Genomic DNA, 16,056 nt, shown 5'->3' with positions numbered 1-16,056 from the left:
GAGGTAAAATAATGGGAAAAAAGACACAAAGTTACTCTCAAATCCCTATGGGGATTCATCAGGTTGGCTGGATAAATTCAGTGTTAGCTCCTGCTGCTTTTTAAGGAAAACGTACTTGGGTGTGTGTTTACATAAAAGGAGTTGAACCTCTTTCTTCTTTGCGCTACCGTTTACCTTTTAGCCAGTCCTATAAGCATCGTGGGTCAGGGCTGTGAGGTAAGGTGCTCCATGTTAATGCCGAAGGCTTTTGTGGCTGCGGGAGGGCTGTAGCTCTGCAAATGAGGGATGTCATAAGAGCAAAATGCCCATGGCCTCTTGAACTTACTGCAGTAAAATGCATGTTTTATCATTCTTAAAGACACTAGGTGTAGTTACTAACATCAGGCTTGTTACAGCTTGTGCAGTTAAGTTGTAACAGTTTACAGGGACTGTAACTGTATGTAGAGAATCTGTTCGGTTCACAGCTGTACCAGTGCCAACAGCAATATTCTCTTTGAACTACAGGATGAAAGATACAGGGCATGTTGCGTGTTTGTTCAGGGGGCTGATTGCTGCACCCCAATGCTGTAATCTTCAGTACTTAATCTAAGTAGCTAAAAGCTGATTCATCTCTTGCCAAAAGTAAAAAGCAAAAGTTGGTGGACTGGATCCTTTATGTTGGTTTAAAAGGAGGCATAATTACAGCTGTAGAATGGTTTGGGTTGAAAGGGACCTTGAAGACCATCTAGTCCCACCCCCTGCCATGGGGAGGGACCCCTCCCCCCAGCCCAGGCTGCCCCCAGCCCCGTCCAGCCTGGCCTTGAGCCCTGCCAGGGATGGGGCACCCACAGCTGCTCTGGGCAGCCTGGGCCAGCGCCTCGCCGCCCTCACAGGGAAGAATTTCTTCCTAATATCTAACCTAAATCTCCCCTCTTTCAGTTTAAAACCATTCCCCCTTATCCCTAGTCTTACAGCTTGCCAGAGGTTATCTCCCCAGCCACCTTCAGCTCCAGGAGTTTCTAGCACCTACTTAGGCAGTGCTTCATACACTCGGCATGCCTTTTTTGAAATTATTCAGATGGTCTGAGCTTGGTATTTGTGTCTAGGATATAAATCTTCACACAAGGAATGTGTGTGGGAGGAGGAGAGACTTCTGTGAAGAGGTGGATAGCCAGGTGTCTAGGGAACACGTGCAGGGAAGGTGCTGATGCAGGGTTTGCAGTGTACCAGCTGCACTGGGAACATACCAGTTACTAGTGGTACCATACAGGGTAATGGTTTCAGGGTTGAACAACGTAGCCTGTGATCACTGTGTGGAAGAAAAAAGACTCATCCTTTTGGCAAGTGGTTAATTCAAAGGTACAAGAGATACAGGAACTTTGCTTCCTGGAATCTCTTCCCTGATGTGAAAAAAAACTTGTTGTGATGCCCTAGCAAAGTGCGTGCAACATTTTCTACAGGATATTGTCTCATTTAGCCATTTCCTTTTGGCTTGTAATTCCTTGATGGTATGAAATAAAAACTTTCTTGTCAAAAGCCTTCTCGCAGGAATAAGGGTTGTTTCAGAGTTAGCTTTTTTTTTTTTTTGAGAAGATAACTACTTTCCTTTTCTGTACTGTGCTTCATCTTCTCAGCTGCTACTTTTTGTGATGTGCAGAGCATCTGAGCTACCGCGGCCACATCCTACATGGTCACAGAGTCTTGAAGTCTGTGTTCACCAGTGGATTAGATGTGGTGTAGGAACACATTTGAGTAAGTACAGTACTTGGTGCAGTAGACTGAGACCTACACTTGACCTGAAGCTTTTTTCCCCTCAAGATTTGTTGACGTTGCTGCTAGAGTGAAGGATTCTCTCCATCTCTTTAATCAGTTGTTTCAGGGAGAGAACAGCAACTTGGACTATAGCAGGGAAGTACAGGGCTTTCTCTGGTTTCTGCATTTCCATAGGTTTAGGAAGGAGAGGAGGGGAGGAAAAAAAAAAAAGCAAGCTGGGGCTTCCTGTGAAAAAGGTTTTCTTACACAGATCCTTAAGGGACATTTGTGCAGCACTGAATACATGAAGTATCCTCATTGTGCTGCCAGCAGTTGGCAAGGCTGCCATTTCACCATGGGGAAGGCTTTGGCAATGCTGAATTAAAATGCTGCTGTTCTCCTCCACCTCTCTTTTTTTCTTCCTCAGTTGTGCTGGTCCAGCTGTTTGTGATTCCACATGGTGCACTGGATTGAAGAAACCAGTAAGGAAAAGTAACCCAGCCAAAAAGGAAAAGCCCTGCAGCCTGAGTCAGCATCTCTGGTGTTGAACATCACAATGATGCTTTTAGTAATCAAGTCATAGGCAAGATTTGTAAGGTGAAAATCCATGTGGCTGAACAAGCTGTCATCTAAGGCTCTCTCACTGCAACTGGATTCTCATGTAGACTGGAAGGATGAGTTTTATTATTTTGGGGAGGGGTTTATTAGGCACTGGACTGAGATTTGGGAGACCGAAGTCCTGGTCCTGCCACTGCTGCAGACTGCTGGTGTCACCGTGAGTGAGTTTATCTGCACCAGTCCTGGCCAAAGCAGGGCATTTGCTGAGTGAGTCCAGGCAAAATTTCCCGTTCTCATGTGCCTCTTGTGTGTTTAGTTTGGGACAGGGACTGCTTGGCTCTTGCATGGCTTTGATCAAAGCTTTAGGCACTAACCTGGGACTGAGCTATCAAGCAAGTAGTGAAGCCCATGTGGAGCTAAAGAGAAAGAGGCCATACCTTGATCCTTGCCCACTACACTAAAAAGCCATGCACTAACCATCTGTGTGATTGCCAACAGGACTGAAAATAGCTGGTTTACAGAAATACCGTACTCTGTGGGTGTGATCCTTGTACCATGCGGAGCAGCAAACCAAAGGGGCAGCACATCTCTATGGGAAGAGCTCGGTTGTGTCACTGGGTGTCCTGAAAGGCCGGGAAGATCTCTCGCTCAGCTACCCAAGCACGGTGGGTTGAGAGGAAGGTGTGCACATTCAGCAAGTGGGCAGAGGGGGAACAGGGGTGAATCTAGAGTAGGAGTGGGAAGCAGATTAAGCCTGAGGCTCTGGGAGGTGCTGTTGCAGAAAGCTTTGAACAAGATGAGCACTTCTGGGTGCTACATGGAGAAGGAAAGGAAGAAGGCAGCAGTGTAAAGGAAAGTGGAGGAAGTGACAAGAGCACTCCAGGAGCCGTCAGCTCCATGGCACCCCCTGTGAGGGGATGGGTGCTTCTGGTCTGCTGCTGGAGACTTCCAGCAGCAGAAGTAATTCCCAGCAACCCTGGTCCCTGCCCTGGCCCTTCTGGCAGTGCTACACATAAGTCCCAGCTTGGAGGAGCGCCCCACCACATGCTGTGCAAAAGATGCTCTGGAGTTTGCCAGGCTACTGGGTTGTAGTAATCTGCCCCTCCTAGAAGAAGGAAATGGTCTGTACCCGGCCATCACTTGGGCTTGCATTGTACCAGGTTAAAATTGTTGCCACTTTGGAAACATTTGACGAGGGGAAAAAAAAGGAATAGGATTAACTACTGAAGAATTGGGTCCCTTAAGGGCTGGCTGCATATATTGGTCTCCAAATTAGGAGCATCCTTAAACCTCTAACTCAGTTGCTGTTACAGGATGGCACCTCCTGTATGAGTGCAGAAGGAAGGGTGCTGTGCTATGAGGACCAAGCTGTCCTCCTTCCTGAGTTAAAATCAACCTTTCGCTGTTTTCTCTTGCTTTCTTCACCTCCTTTGGATTTCTTACTAATAAGAATGTTGCCTCAACACCCAGCCTAGATCTGACTTTCCCTTCCCTGCCCTCAGGGCCTTGAGAGGCAGAGCAGCTTGTTGGAACATGTCCTACTCTCTTCCCTTTGGCTCTTTTAATTTGCATTTCTAATATTCCTCCTTTAGTGTGTTTCTGCACTTCAGACTGGCTTTTCTTGGTTGCAGTCTCTTGATCTGGATTAAAAAGAAAAAAAAATAAAAAAAAAAACACAACCAAAAACACAACACAATACCTTTAAATCTGGATACCATTGAAAATATAAAACATCCAAGCTTCTCAGTAGTTTGTAATCCTCCCTCTCTCCCTGGAGCACTTTTTGGGGTGTCTTTTGTCATGCACAGAGACTCTGTGAGTAGGATACACACCGGTAAGGGCTAGTGAGCTACAAGGCTCAGCTGACCACCAAGAAAGGCACCCAAAGTGTCTTTGTTGCCCAGACACATGCTCATCGGGTGGAAGGATTGGCCTCAGCTGCTTTGCTGGAATGGAACATCCATGCTGCTGAGGTGCCCTCATCCATCTGGGGTTGGGTTTTCTCCCCTTCAGGATTTTCTGCATTGAGGCTTTTCCTCTTGCAGCTTTGAGCTGCCACCTATCACATCTCGACAATCCTACCTTTGTCCTCAGATTTACCTTTTTTTATCTTGCAGGGCTCTGTCCTCTTTCTCAAAAGTTGGCAACCACCTCAGCTTTCAGAAGCAGGGTTATCCAGCTGGGCTGTGTCAAGGAGGCCTCGGATTGCAGCTGAACCTGGAGGATGGTGTGGTTTCAGGGCCAGCTTGCTGCAAGCTCCATCTAGCTTGTGTTCATGCCAGTTTAATGCACCAGATGGTTGCTTCTGTGCTGGAGGAGGTTGCTGCGTTATTAAATCACTCCTGCTTCTTTGTCAGTCTGGGGGGGTCTACCATCCTGGCATGATACTGGTCTAGAAGAGAACTTAACACTGAGTCAGGCTAGCAGATACAGTAAAAACCACTGGTGTTTCATGCATCATTCTTTCTGAGCAGAAAAAAAGCCCTTTCACCCAACTGCACGTGTAGATCAGGGCCCTGGAATCAACAGGATCTTTTCTTTTTACATCTGCAGCCAGCCAGGTGAAGTCTGCGTGTCCTCACTGCAAGACTGGAACCATGGAGCCCTTCCTGAGGGTCATTCCAGAAGTTCTGCTCTTCCCTTGCTTTTCTTTGATTTGGTGGCAGGCTCCTCAGCCTGGAAAAGTGATTGCTGATGATGTGATGGAGGTCTAATATATATTGGCATGGAAGAGGGTAAGGAACAATGATTTGCCTCACACAAGAATTAAGGTGCACCAGCTGAAACTATCAGATGGCACTCAAAACAAAAGGAGATGCTATTTGGCAGGGTGTGTGGTTTAGCTGGGGAGCTCATGGCGTTGGGACATCATAGATGCCAAACATGATAGGGGTTCAAAAAGCAACTAAACATGGGAAAGAAAAATCTGTCAAGGGTTATTTAACACAGAGACATCAGCTGTGACTCGAAGTCCCTGAGCAATACGGTATCAGGATGCCAGGGAAGCATAGCTGTTAGATTTTCCTCCATGTACTGTGCCCTGGCTGTCTGCTGGTGGCCTTTGAGACAGCATGCAGGATTCAGATGGTCCTTCAGTTTGACTCAGTTTGTGAAGATACGGCACAACCTATAGCAGGTGCAGTGATACTGCTGATAATCGATAGCTTTGCTTCCTCTTTCTGAGGCTCTGCAGTCAAACAAGAGTTTTTTGTGTTTATTTTCCTACTGTAGCTTTCCCTCTTTTACAGAGAGACAGATGTTTTTGTGAATGGTACTTAACAGTTCTTTCAAACTCAATTTCAAAACATTTGGGAGCCAGGAGTTGTGAGCACTCAGCTTCTACAGTGAGCAAAGGATTTCCCCCCCTGCAGTTTCTGTTATACCATGATTTTCCAAGGTGTACACACTTTGTGACCTGAGGTTTTAAAAACTGGCCATTTGTTAGCATCTGAAAGCCTTGGAAATACCAATCGGCCCTGTTTTCTTTGCTTGCTCTCCTAATTTTGAAACACTGTGGAACAATTAGGGGGATGTAATTTAAAAAAAATCAGGCTCTGTCCCAACCCTGAACTGTCTTGGATCTTGTATATACAACAAATGCCGGGGATTTTTTTTTTTTTTTTGCAGGCTTGGCAACACACCATTCTTGCATTTGAAATGTCTGGACAGTAAAACTGAAGTGTGTTGTCCCTTTGTTATAAGTGCCTATCAGGGCACAGTGTTTTGTGTAGGATCTCTTATTTGTGCCCTGTAGCTGCGCCCACCTACTGCCCAGCTAGGCGTTAAGTGATGTGATTAATAGCTGTCACATGTGGTTGCCTCTGCCTCTGATCTCTAGGCTGGGGAGATCTGTGTGTGCAGTGGAGGGTTTTATTTTGCTAGCAGAGCTCTGAAAGTTGTTCGCTGTCAGGAAATTGTTTCTGATACTTTAACGTTGGTCTTTGTCCTGACTGAAAATTAAGACCTAAAAAAAAAAACCAAATTAAAATTGTACACACATATTTTTGCATAATGATGTTGTTCTTTATTTAGTTAAGCTTGCCAGAGTATTTCCTTTAGGTACGTTTAACAAGAGCATCTTAATATTTCAGGATTCCTTTTTGGGCTGCTGAGCTAAAGGTTCCAGCTCACTGAGCTGTATGCTCAGAGGGGCCTGGGATACTTTATATGTCATATTTTCATGCTCTGGATTCCTGCCCAGACAAGTTCTCCCAAGAGCAGGACACGGCCATGAGAAACAGCTGAGTTGGCTTAATGCAAACATGTAATAATGATCATACAGGGCAGAGTGAAGGTACAAGCATCTCCATGCATGGTCTTCAGCAACAATCATCAGCGGATATTTAAGGAGAGAATATAGGGAACAGGGTATTTCCCAGACTCCAGTCATAAGCAACTCAATGACTTCTTGAGGCAGAAGTTATATCTGGATTGTCATGTTTGATACTATGGAGCTATCCTCTGCAAATTGCCTCTTAAATCCGTGTTCCTTTTTGAGGACTTGGTGATCAAGCACTTGGTTCTCCTGTTGATTTTGGAAAGGCTATGAATGTATGGCACCCAAAGCTGCAGTTTCAACAGGCAAGCAGTGGCCTGAAGTCATGCAACTTAATACTGACGTGACTTGGAACACTTTGGATTTAGTTCAAGAGCATGCTGATTTTTGATATAAGGGGAATGAAAAATAATATTTAATGATTTAGACAAAATCCCCTTTTCTGCCCCCAAGGACAGTTTTTTGTTGGTTTGGGTTTTTTTTTCCCCCTGAGATTGCTTTTTCTGTGGAGGGAAAATTCCCAACCTACTTGAGTTGGCAAGCTCTTGCTTTTAACTAAAGCATATGCTGATGTATGTTTGTATCTTACTCCAACAAAAAGCTGTGGGTAAATGCAGAGCTGGAAGCAGCATGCAGTTCCCTTCCTCAGTCCAACAGTCCTCATATTGCTGTGGGTGGCGGGGAGGAATGTCGATTACAATTCAGTTGGCAGGAATGACAGCAAAATTCTACTGATTAAAAAAACCATGTAATTCCAACTCTATCACCTGTCCTACAGGGCACTTCACTGTAAATGCAGAAAGATTCTGAAAAGTGGATCTACAGCACCTGTTGCCTGAGACATGTCAAATGAGAAGAAGAAATAAGCTGCCTTTATTTCTATAAGAGGACCATTAGACCTCAAGAGGGAATTTTTTAGCCTCTTCATGCTAGATTATAAAGATTATCTAATAATTCTGTATGCAAAATGGAATTCTTAAATGCTTTTGCCTCTCCCTAGTTCGTAACTTGATGCCTTATTACCCTCAAGCAAAGGCAAGAAATTCTTAGGGCGGCTTTTCTTGGACAGTGGGTGCTGCTGCTGGCTGCTCAGCTCGCTCTGAGCAGCTGAGAGGGGCTGCTGCGCCTGTTGGGAAGGTGTCTGCCTGCTCTTGGACGCACCAAGAGTGCTCCTAGCACTTGAGAAATGATTTTACAGCTGTCATAACAGTGGAGATGGCCATTTTAGATTTCGTTTTAAAGGCATTTTAACTTTTCTGTCCTGAAATCTCCCTTCAAGGTCTTCTGCCAAAAGTCAGCTTTAATTTACAGTGAAAGTTTTGAGGTTAATTGAACAGAGCAATTCAGAGATGAGGGAATTGAGTCTGTGAGACCTTGCAGATTTCATAAAATGCACTGATATGTTTTGGTTTTTAGCAAGCTTTTCTCAGGTTAATTCATGGAGGTTACACTTTTCAAGGTTGGTGAAACCCAGTGGTTCCCTGGACTGTAATCAGCTACACTGAGCAGTTGTGCATCTACTCCCGGCTCCAGCCAGTCACAGATTTTACAGGGTTTGAGCCCCTGACAGGGACGCTTTACATCACTTTATCAGATGAAGCCTGAGTCCTTGTCATAAACCCGTTATTTATTCTCCAAAGTTTATTTAACAAATGTGCTCAGTAAATAGAGTTGGGAAAGTGCCTTTAACTTGATTACAGGGTTTTCCTCCTCTGCTTTGTTCCCTTGCAGAAAATGACCCTGATGAATGGCACGTCCTCATGGGCTGTAACTGCCCTCAGCTAGTTCCACCTGAGGCGGCTTCTTAGCCAGCTGCGGCACTGGGAAGAGTGGAGGAAGAAACACTGAATGTCTGAATATTTCGGGTATTTCAATAAACTGTTTTCTGAGTGTTCAGTGTTTCAAGTTTCCATCTCTTGAGCAGATGGAGGTGATCTCCCACCCTTCTTGTCCCAGAGTGCCCTGCTTAGTCAGCGCTGTGATTTCTTCCTCTGTGGTGTTCCATAGCTGCTCCTGCCACGCCGCTGAGCCCAACCTCTTCCTACCACAAGAGTCAGGAGGTGGGCTTTTCTCCATGTGGCAATACTATATATTTCTGCTAATGACAAAGGTTTTTCACCAACTAGTGAAATAGTCCAGAGTGACCATGTCTACAGGGGGCCTGTGATACCATTCTTGTACTAAGATGGCATCATCAGCTCCGCTGCTGTGCAGTAGTGGATGCCTTTGTCTCTCCTGTCCAGCTGTTTGTAAGGGACTGGGGTGACACAAAACCTTTGCTACTCAATAAATGTAGGTTGTAATTATAAGGGAGAGTAGCTATGACTCTATTAATCTGATAGCTGTGTGTTTACTGCGTAAAAAGACTGTATATGCTGATGCATCTATCAAGAAACTCCAATCCATCAGCACTCCGTGAAGGGTAAACCGCCATGCAGACCACAGTAGATCATGCCTTTTGGATCACATGGTCACTTCACATTTTCCTGGTTTCTGAGCTCCTTAGGAAGATGCGTCATTGCATTGACCGTGAACCTAAGTTACAAAAAAACCCTTCTGTTTTGCATTCTTTGGTTTCCAAGCCTTCTCCTCCCCAACACCAACAGCTCCATCCATACGCCAAGGTTGCTAGGGTGGCCTGCTTCTGCTTTACCCAAGCATCCCAACAACTGCAGTGGTTGCCTCAGAGAGGTATGTCAGGTGCTGCCAGCCTCAGGTGGACACTGCTTGGATCAGAAAGTCCTTTCTATTGAAGTGTCCCCTTTCTCATGGGGCTTGAAACCTCACTGTGTTTTCAGGTATGCACTAGCTCAGGTATGCACTGAACAGCCCAGCTATTACCCTGGAAGGCCAGGTCCAGATGAACCTTGGTGGAGGAAGACAATTAAATTCTTTGTGCTAATGGCCATTGTTCTTTTTGATGTGTGGTAACTTGGTGGAACATTTTGTCTGATTTTTTAAGGCAGTCTGGTTTTCACATTTCGCACGGTACATTCCTTAATCCTTACTGCATTACAACATCTGCTTACCTCAAAGACCTGTATGATCTTGTTTTCATACCGGGTTGTGTGTTGTTCAGAAGGATAGACCTTCAAGAAAGCATCCCGTGATTTATTGGACAAAGAAGACTTACTGTGAACAAACTCTTCTCCTGGCCTGAGAGCTGTTTGATGTGCTGCTCCTACTCAGACTGGAAACTCGTCCTTGCCATTAGCTGCGCTAATTATGCATCTTGTTTTCACAGCCTACTTGAAATGAACCCCTGTGTGGAAGGCTGCACTGTCACGGCCAGTAAGGAAGGAAGAAAAATGGATGCTGTGTGTACTCCAGACACTGTTAGTGGATCTAGTTCTGCAAAAATAACGGCTAAGGGTATATAATGTTTCCCATCTGCCTTTGGTTTTGGCTGTGTTTACTTACATTTGTTACAGAATGCACATATTTGGCCTTTATAGAAGCTGTGAAGGGCAGGAAGATTGGTTGGGACTGTTTGTTCTGAGCCTTCCACATGACACTCTCAGCGTACTGCAGGAACTCTGCTAGAAAAACAGGAAAGTCAGCAAAAGAGAAGCGAGAGTGGCTTTAAATTAGAGCGCCTGCCTGCCTCTTGTGAGCTCTGTGTATCTACTCCAAGGTGTGAAAACCCTGCTTAAGGGCAAGCATCAGCTTGCTGTGGATTTCTTAGCAACATTATGGCCTCTGTACAAGCAAGTGCTCATGAAGGCTATGACTTGGGACCTGAGTTTTCCCTGCCTGGCTTGTTACCTATACACACAAATAGATCTCAAATCATAGTTCTTGTATCTGGGATCCACTTGTTCATCTGTTTTGTTGCTTAGATGTGAAGCTGCAAGACAGTGGGTAAACAGGCACGTATAGGAAAGGCTTCAGGGAACAAATGAAACTGTTTCCTTCCCTAAAATAACAAATGCATCTAATTCTGAGATCTAGGAATTCCTACTAGCTGGTTGCAGTGCAGGCCAGAGCTTCTTGAGGATTGTGTAACCTTCAAAACTTGAAACAGTGATCTTTCTGATACATTCTCAGGATAAACAACTGTTGCCTTGTGATTTTTTGTTACTTGGATATTAAATAAATCACAAAATTCTATGGGTAACACCCAAAGTGGAGGATCACTCTGTATGCACAGCTAAACCGTAAAGGCTTCAGAAGTAGCAAGCAATGGGGAGAGACTCAAATGCCAAATCTGAACAGAGGAGGTTGTTAAGCCTCCATTTGTTCTGAGACAGGATCCACTAGATGTACATCCTTGTTGATAGGGCTTACCTAACCTGCTCTTAAATCTCTTTGCCACAGAAACTCTGCTCCCTCCCTGAGTGATCTTTTCCAGGACTTCCTTACAGCTAAAAGCTTGTCCTAATGAATGATCTTCCTATTATTGGAGTACGTGGCTTTGAAATCAATATATTTGGTGTGGTGGTAGGTGTTGTAGTGTTGGTGGTGCTTTGCACAAGATTGGCTCCTTATCTCCTCCAGCTACTTCTGCTCTTCACAGAACTGTCTCTGCTCCCTTCCCCTTTTCTCAGTTTTTTGATAATTCTTGTTGCTCTGGACTGTCATTGTGTCTCATCTCTCCTGTAAAACCTGTCACCATGAGGATGGAAATGAGCATCGTGGATGTAAAAGAAAACAGATAGAGCATCTGCCATCAGTGCATTAGCAGTATTAATGTGTCTCACATTGCAGTGGAGAAATGCCTGTCTGTAAGGGGAGCTGCCCTTGCAGAACTGCTCTCCTGTGTTCACAAAAAGATGTTGATTATACAAAAGCGTCTGAGGAGTGCTGAGGGCTTTATCCTGGTATGTTACAGTTCAAGATGCCATGTGGTCCCCTTATGCAGAGAAATATGACTGCAGCCACTGCAGTCCCTAAGATGTGTGCACCCAGTGCTGGAGTTAAACCTGTTGCAGAAACTCCTGCTTTCTCTGACTGGCCTGCCTGGAGAAAATGTTACCTTTCCGACAGTGATCTTACCCAGAGTGTTGAACAGCCACTATCAGCAGAAGCATGCCTCCTTTGCAGCCTACCTGAAGGACTAACACCTGTGTTTTCACTTTGCAGGAGCTCACAAGAACTGGAATGATGCCAGGTCGTTGATCTTAAAACTAAGGCATCCATTGTTCACACAGTGCTTCACCTCTCATTTGGGAAAAAAAAAAATAGACTAGGCAAATCTAATTGAACCAAAGAGGATCAAGGTCATTCTAAATAAAATCTTCCCCATCTATTCTCCTTCAAGGAAATGGCAATCCCATGTGACACACCTTTGTGTGCAAAAGCAATGCCAGTCACTCACAGAAGGAAGATTTCAACTGACTTTGATTAGTACGAGGTTCTCTTTCGCCTGCCAACACAATGTGACACCTTCTTCTGCACAAGGGCAGCCTGTGTCAGATCTGTTGGGGATGATGAACGTCAGGGTTAAACCAGTTCAGCGCCACAGGGAGAAGATGTTTCTTCTTTTCACATTCTTTGTGGCCGAGCTGACATCAAATTGAAGTTCAGTCTCCCTCCTTGGTGACTTTGTGGCTACCGTGGCACATTCAGACACCACAGGAACTTGTATCTAGAACTGACAATTTACTCATGCCTTTGTCCTCTGGTGATCATATCATGTCTTGTTATGTTCTCCAGTTCACGTGGGTCCTCTGAGCCAACCTCCTAGCACTGCTTTCAGATCAATATGATCCTATGCAGTGATATCCCCAGCCACACATTTTCAGTGATAATTTTGAGGAGAAATAAAATGCATCAGGCTGTACCACTTTCTCCTTGTGTGGAGACTGTGTAACTTCCTCCCCCGACATCTGAGCAGATTTTTTTTTTATCCCAAAGTTACATGTTATAATCCTAAACTGCTGCATATGCTGCTTCTTATGGGAATTATGCATACTTGTCTGAGGGCGCAAATGGGGTCTAAATCAGTGTTCATCGATAAATGTGATGCAGCACCTGCTGTTCTCAGGGAGTGTAGATTAGTATGGCTTCCCCAAGTGAGCGATCTGGTAATGGAAGAATCTGCTAGCATGGTTCTATAGGTTTCCCCAAGTGAGTGATCTGGTAATGGAAGAATCTGCTAGTGTCTTAATTGCGTGACCTGAATCAGTTTCTGGCTGAAAAGCTGTAGCTTGTTCTCTCTGCTTCCCATGAGCCTTGTCTGGTTGAGTCCATGTGCCCAAGGGCTGTTTTGCACTATCCATGCTCCTGATCAGGACTGCAGCTCATTACAGATATCATTGGCTTTCCTAGGCTGTGTCACCAGGTCCTTGACTGCCCAGACATCAGAGGGCTGTAGTAGCTAACTGATTTGCAGTTGCTAATCATCACCTTCGCATTTCAAACCGCCTCTGTTGCCTTTCCTTCCAGTGCCTCTCCTGCATGTTCCTACTCTTACTGAGGTCACCAGCCCTGTGGCAGTGGTAGGACCAGGTAGGTTCTACAGTGTTTCTGAGCAAGGTCATGCTTCCTAAAAGAGCAATACAAGGAGATGGCTCCCCCTTCCCCATCAAAGCCAGTATCTCACATATTTGCAAAGTCCTACGTGGCTTCACTAACTGAGGCCTCAGCCCAGCAGCATGAGTCACCTGGTTGGTCTTAGGAGCAGAAACCAATGTAGAGGGGACTTTGTTCAGTAAGAGGATCTTTTCTGGAACAGGGACTGCAGGAATTATGTTTGTGCTATCTGCACAGCCCAAGAGTTGTGACACCATGCTTCAGAACTGGAGATACATCCTATCGGTGCACACATGTTTAAAGCCCCAGCTGACAGCTGTTCAGCAAACTCCTGTTCAGCTTCTAGCATATCACGAGAGAGAGCCTGCTGGCTGATTTTGTGCAGGAGATGGGTGTAGCTGTTCCAAGAAGAAAACTCATCCTATGAACATTACTTGCTCTTCTAAGTAGGAGGACATGTAGAGAATAAAGTTAGTGGAGCTGCATGTCCACAGCGAGGATCTCACTGAGTGTTAGACTCTACAACTGAAAACTACAATAGTCCTAGAAAGGGAATTCACTTGATACCAGGTATATTGAACTGGGATCGGATGGTGCTCTCCATTGGAGACATTTTGTTTTATGCTAGTTTGGAACATGACTGATAAATTTGTTTACAGGACAAAAGTGAAAGACTGAATGCTTCGTGGGCTATTACCCTAGGGTCAACATGCACTTCATCACAGGAATGTGTCCTGTGAGCTGACAAGCCTTCTGAAGAAAATGCAGTCCTACATCTTTCCTTCCCATGTCCTCCAAAGCACAATCAGAGCTCTATTTCTTGCTTAAAAATGCTGCCTCTTCATTTTCCTTTCTGGGGAAATGATCTCCGCTTGAAGCACCTGCCCAAGTGTTTCCTATCAGCATCAGAGGAAGCAATCTTTACTAATGCTTCTCTTACACCCAAATGCATCACTGTAAAGTAGGCTCTGGGGTATCAGATGCGGTCCACATTGGTCTGGCATAGATAGCCATCTGTGTGCAAGGCCTCTGGACTGTCTCCCTTGCCTCAAGTTACAGTTTGCATCATTCAATGCTGATCTCTTTTGCACTTTTGCATTGCTGTTCCTTTGTTCTACAGGACTGGGAGGTGCACAGGTAGCTGGAGCAAAGGGCTCCCTTGGGGGTAAAAGGAGGGCCCAGAAGGCCTCCCCACTGAGTGCCTGCTGGCCTGGGACTGCACAAAAGAGGTGTGTTACCTCAGATACCGTGATCCATGCTGGTGCCTCCCTGACTGGTAGCCTAACAGGAAAGCCATGGAGTGAAGTCCATGGTGAACTCTCTCCTGGAAAGACTGCTAAGTCTCCAGTGAGAAGTGCATGCACACAGCACCCAGCTTATAAAGTCATCTGGGCCTCTGCACACTAGTTCTGGCCATTTCCTCCAATGCTGTCCTTCACTTGGTCTCTTCATTCCTTCTCTCCACTCCTTTGCCTGCCTCAGGACTGTGAATCTCCCTCTCTTCTGTTTCTCAGCCCATCACGTGCTATTTATTGCCCCCATGTGTAGTACTTCTGCTCCCCAGCCTGCCTCTGGCTGGTTTACTTTGAGCAAATGTTGTGAACTGTCTGTTCTTGTTTGCAGGCAGCCCACTGACAGGCAATCCTATCTGTTTGGGATGATACACAGACACTCCCCAAATCAATGGGAAAATACAGTAATACTGTATGGAGGCAGCAAGGACAATGTTGCACATTGTCTTGGGGAGTACCGGCCAAACATCCTTCGAGAGAGGGGCCTTACTTGGCTGAAACTGCAGAAACCCAGTAACACGACACGGTTCGATCCAGTCCAGGCACCCCTGATTTCCTAGACAACTGGTAAAGCTGTATGTAGCAGGAAGTTCTTAATGAGCAACCAGGAGGGATTAGAAAGCCTTGAGCAAAGTATTCGGACTTAAATCTGATCCCATGTCACACTTTCTAAAACTCTTAGCAGTGTCCAAGTGTGCTGCCTTTTTGTAGCCTAGGAAGCTGGGCTCGATATGGGAATCCCACTCCTAAATCAAGGTTTTACTGCTGTTTCTGGCTGAGGGAGCAGGTGACTTCTCAGGGGAACATCATGAATATGTGGATCAGTAGGACATCCTCTGAAGGACAAAGGAGACAAGCTGCTGGCAAACAAGACACCATGTTTGATGGACCATGGATTTGATGGACCATGTTAAGTCTTAAACAGGGGATGCAGTCAGCAATGCCTGCTTTCAGACAGAAGCCGTCTGAACCCTCCTTTCCTTAAGCCAACTCTCACAAGTCTTCTCATTGCCAGCAGCATTTGTTACAGAGCTTCCACAGCTCCAGACCCTTCTCCTCTTTTCTTCTGCTGAGCTGTACTAGAAAATGTTCCTTCCCCATCCTGCACACACACCGCCCATGCCACACACACACACCCCCCCACACACACACCCCGCCCCCGGCTTATTCCAAACACTTCTGTCTTTCAGAACCATAAACGTTTAACTCCCCAAATAATCTCGAAATACAAAGGCTTTGAGATAAGATTAACTTGCCACAGAGATGTTTATAAGACTTTTTCAAGACTTGTTTTTTTCCCCCCTTGCCTCCTGCATATAAATTTCACCACTTGGGAGGTGGATTGGGGATTGTTACGTAACAGCGTAGCTACATATAATTAAAGTGCACAAAATTATATATGAAGTAGGCATATTATCTAGTGTTGATACCAGAAGCCTACCTGCATTTGAAACGCATATAGGTGAGTTTGTGGAGGAGAAAAACATCAATGACAAGTGACTGTAAATATACTGAATGTGCAGATACCATGTCTGGTTCAGAAAGTCTTTCAGCTGTACGTCACAGAGGTCTGTGATAGTATTGTGGGGAAAGAGCTGCTGTTAGAGACAAAAAAGACTGGAGTAGGATGATCTTTGCTTGATTCGCTGTGGCTGCTTTTATGTTCTTATTTCAGTTCACTGAGGGATGAGCAACACCTGCCTAACCAAAGCAAGGAGCAGATGA

This window comes from Falco punctatus, assembly GCF_963210335.1.
Source record: "Falco punctatus genome assembly, chromosome: 5".
NCBI lineage: Eukaryota > Metazoa > Chordata > Aves > Falconiformes > Falconidae > Falco > Falco punctatus.
The sequence above is the reverse complement of the archived record's forward strand: the minus strand, read 5'-3'. Positions refer to the sequence as shown.